This window comes from Mandrillus leucophaeus, unplaced genomic scaffold (assembly GCF_000951045.1).
Source record: "Mandrillus leucophaeus isolate KB7577 unplaced genomic scaffold, Mleu.le_1.0 Scaffold209, whole genome shotgun sequence".
In the NCBI taxonomy this organism is placed as follows: Eukaryota; Metazoa; Chordata; class Mammalia; order Primates; family Cercopithecidae; genus Mandrillus; species Mandrillus leucophaeus.
This window is the reverse complement of record NW_012102132.1, coordinates 1,555,154-1,559,489: the sequence shown is the minus strand read 5'-3', so window position 1 is coordinate 1,559,489 and position 4,336 is coordinate 1,555,154. Positions and strand designations below refer to the sequence as shown.

At 50.0% G+C, this 4,336-nt stretch overlaps 1 pseudogene; it reads right to left on the bottom strand.

Moving 5' to 3' along the window:
- Positions 1-3,120: 3,120 nt before the first annotated feature.
- On the bottom strand, positions 3,121-3,588 carry LOC105539774 (annotated as a pseudogene).
- Positions 3,589-4,336: the final 748 nt, after the last annotated feature.

Sequence of the window (4,336 nt, the reverse complement as noted above, 5' to 3'; positions counted from 1 at the left end):
AAATTTATGATTTACACTCAGGATGCAGAAAGCATGACTTGAATGATCCTTCCTTATGAAATTTGACAAAGGAAAAGCTCCATGTGAGTTTAAGGGACAGGGAGGGCTTCTTGCAGAGGCAAGACTTGGATGCTGAGGAGAATTTAGGCAGAAAGGAGCCTGGGGTTGGGGTAGATAAGGACCTTTTCATGTGTGATCTGCAACCCTGCAGCTTCTCCCAGTCCTGGCACTATATCGATTGCAGTTTGAATAGCTGGTAATTGTGGAAGCAAAAGAGAAACCCTGTAGTGGTCTTATGTTCTGAATTGCATACCCTGAAAATTCATATGTTGAAGTCCTAACCCCTCAGTGCCCCAAGATGTGACAGTATTTGGAAACGGGGTCTTTAAAGTGGTAATTAAGTTAAAATGAGGTCATATGGGTAAGCCCTAATCCAATATGGCTGGTGTCTTTATAAAGAGGAAATTAGGACACAGACACACACAGAGGGAAGACTGTGAAGATACAGCCAGAAGACAGCCATCTACAAGCCAAAGAGAGAGGCCTCAGAAGGAACCAACCCTGCTGGCACCTTGATCTCAGACTTCCAGCCTCCAGAGCTGTGAGAAGATAAAATTGCATTGTTTAAGCCCCCCCAGTACATGATACTTTGTTACAGGCAAAGCCCTAGGAAGCTGGTTTTCAAAAGTGACCATGAACCCCACCTTTCTCTGCCCCTTCCTAGAAGGCTGGCTCTGCTCCTCACACAGACTGGCTATGCTCCCAGCAGGATGCCATGGTGAGGGGGTCTCTCCTACATGCCACCCTGACCCCCACGTTATCCCATAGCTGACACCTTAACTGCAGGGGCTTCGCCAGCAAAGCCCTCTTAGATACTGAAAAGTCATCTTCATCCTGAAGTTCCTTTTGGTCACTTGCTTCCAACTGTCTCTAAGAATTAAACCCTTGCCATCTCTTCCCAGTGTATACCTTGGTGGAAGATAAAGCCAGATTCAGTTGTTTTTCTTGAAATAGGAGATGGAATTTTCCCCAATGTAAAAATAATGGTGCCCAATTCTTGTGGGAGGTGGACAGGGCTGGCGCTGGCACTGCAGGTCTTCCTTTCCCTCAGAAATAGCCCCACAATGGCCTCATTTTCTAAAACTTGCAACTCAGCGAGTACTTAGCCTTTAGCAAGAAGCATCCACTCTGCTCAAGTTGAAAAGAGAGAGATCCATTTGTCAATGTAGGCAAGCACTCAAGTAGTGGAAATTGAAGAGTTCCCCCAGTGCCCGTCCACCGGCCCTGGGGTTCAGGCATATTGCCTCAACGGACTCGTGGTCAGAGACAGAGATGTACAGGTGGACTTTAACTTCTCCTACACCTGATGGGGACGTTGAATAAAAAAGTAGGATATTGGGGTGGGGAAGGTAGATGGTGTTGGCAAGTAGCAAGTTTGGAGGGGGAGGGGAGGAGCCCTGAGAAGCCAGGGGCAGTTGAAGGGGACTGGGGACAGGCAGGGAAAGGCATGGAGGGAAGGGAAGCATTTTTCTCATTGGCCACGGACAAGGTGATCTGAAGATCCTGGTTGTGAGCAGGTTTATTTTATTTTTTTTGAGATGGAGTTTTGCTCCATTGCCCAGGCTGGAGTGCAGTGGGCATGATCACGGCTCACTGCAACCTCTGCCTCCCGGGTTCAAGCAATTCTCCTGCCTCAGCCTCCCGAGTAGCTGGGACTACAGGCACATGCAACCACATCCAGCTAGTTTTTGTATTTTTAGTAGAGACAGCGTTTCACCATGTTGGCCAGGCTGGTGTTGAACTCCTGACCTCAGGTGATTCCCCTGCCTTGGTCTCCCAAAGTGCTGGGATTACAGGCCAGAGCCACCGCGCCCAGCGAGCAGGTCTTAATAGACTTGACCCTCATATAACAAACCCTGCCGCCCTCCTCACAAGATCTCAGAGCAGGCTTCAAGCTGACATCTCTTGCCTTAAAATAACAGAGGAGGCCCAGGCTGCCTTTTGCCTTCATCCTGGGAGAAGGATCTCTAAGAACTAATTTTTTAACGGAGTGATAAAAGGTAAACAAATCAGCCTATTTGGGGGGTGGGGTGGGGGAGGAAAAGGGCAGTGAGAGCTTATGGGTAGTGGGGTGATTGTGAGTTGGTCTCTTTACGATGGGAACCGGAAAGATAATCTTTCTGGAGCATTGAGGGCTCCAGTTAGAATCTTCCTTCCCTGACAAGGGGTTTCCTTCCATTGTTGTGTGGTCTTGAGGCCCCCTTCCTTAGCTCTCGGGGCAGGCAGTAACAGTGGAGGATATGTACCAAGGGTTGAAGAATTGGAGGGGCTGAGCTGGAGATCTGGAGGAGGAGCCCTGGGCTTCACAGCCATCATGGGGGCAGGGGAGGCTGCAGGGCCTCTGAGAGGCATCTTTGAGATTTGGGGGCTCCTACCCTTCCTAGCCCCTGCCCACTCCCACTCCCCAGCGTCTCTGCACATTTTCAAAGAGCTCATTCAGACCCCGCTGCTCCTCCCTCCCTTCTCCTTTCCCCCTTCCCCTCTCCCTCTACCTCCTTTCCTCCCACCTCCCCCCTCTCCTGGTCCTGCCACTTCCTTGTTTACCCTACAGTCTGATGAGGGGAGAGAGCTGCCTGTCTCAGGAATAAGTTTCCTGGTAAATTAGCTGCAGGGATTGAAATCCATTTTGATTCTGCCCATTATTAAGTATTGTTATTTCTGCTGTTCATTACCGGCTTGTTTCCTTGATCAACTCTTGGGAACAAAGGCTCTTCAAAGCATTTCCCACCGGGGTGCCTGTGTGGCCACCACCACTGTGCCCCAGTCTAAAGTAACCCGCACCGACCACCCTGCCATGTGGAGCTCTTCAGGGCCCAAGCAAGGAGCAAGGTCTTTTCCTTGCTGGCTTGGGAGAAGGCACGGGGCAGGCCAGATGAGGCCAGGCTGGGGGCCTCCCACCCTCCACCTCAGTGCACCCTCCCATGGCTGCCACCCTGTCTAGAGAAGCCACACTAGGAAACCCATTCTTACTGTTTTTTTTTTTTTTTTTTTTTTTTGGGGTGGAGGGCGGAATGAGAAAATAACTTTATTTCATTGTGGGGAGTGGGCACACATCCAGCCTCAGAACTTCTGGAACTGCTTCTTGGTGCCCGGAGGTCTTAGTGACCTTGAGCCCGTTGAAGCGCACTGTCTTGCTCAGGGGCCAGCACTCGCCCACTGTGATCATGTCGCTGATCTGGATGTCCCTGAAGCAGGGGGACAGGTGTACGGACATGTTCTTGTGGCGCTTCTCGAAGTGGTTGTACTTGCAGATGTAGTGGAGATAGTCTCAGTAGATGACAGTGGTCCTCTGCATCATCATCTTGGTCACCATGCCAGAGAGGATCCACCCTCGAATGGAGGTGTTACCAGTGAAGGGGCATTTCTTGTCAATGTAGTTGCCCTCAGTCGCCTCTTAGGGTGTCTTGAAGCTCAGACTGATGTTCTGTAGTACTGCAGGAGCTTCTCCGTGCCAGTTTCTCCCAGCAGGACCTTCTTGTTTTGAAAGATGGTCGCTGCTTTTGGTAGGCTCACTCGTCTGTAATTCATACTCAGTTCTAAGCCTGGGGTTATTTCAGTTTATATGCTGTAGAAGACCTCCCAGGGCCTGCAGAATTCATCCTCTAAACCAGAATCACCCGTTTCACACCCCGGACACCTTTCAGTGAGGATCATTCTCCAAGACCCAAGGTCACCCACCCAGGATTCACTCCTTATGTAATGCATAAGGATTCAGAATTAAATACCAAAACCTCAGGCTCCTTGGATTTGCCCTTAGGAGTCAGTTTCCACAGGATTAACCCTTAAGACCAGAGAACTCCAAAAACAGCTTCTTAAACATAGATTTTAAAAAGGTAACTCTTAAAATGCTGGAGCCTCCACTAAAGTGCGGAGCCCCCAGGATTTAGGAAGCACTCATCTAGATACACACAAAAGCATGCACCCTCCACCCCAGTTAATCCCTAGGAAATCACTGAGGCCCAGAATTAACCCCCGAACTTGGGCCCTGGGCCCTGCCCTCCCAGACATGCCCCTGAAGCCCGGGACAGACCCCGCAGCCTGGGCTCCAGCCCCGAGCCTGCACCTGAACCCCATTCTTACTTTTAATGTTGTACTTGAAAAACAGTTAAGCTATAAGCACAGTAAAGTCCACCAATCTTAAGTGTACAAGTCTATGACTCTTTACGTATGTGTAGACCCATGGTCACCCAGGTTGACATAGAGACATAGAGACTATTTCTAGCACCTGCTCCAGAAGCTCCCTTCTGTCCCCTCCCACTTTCTATCCCCCCAAAGG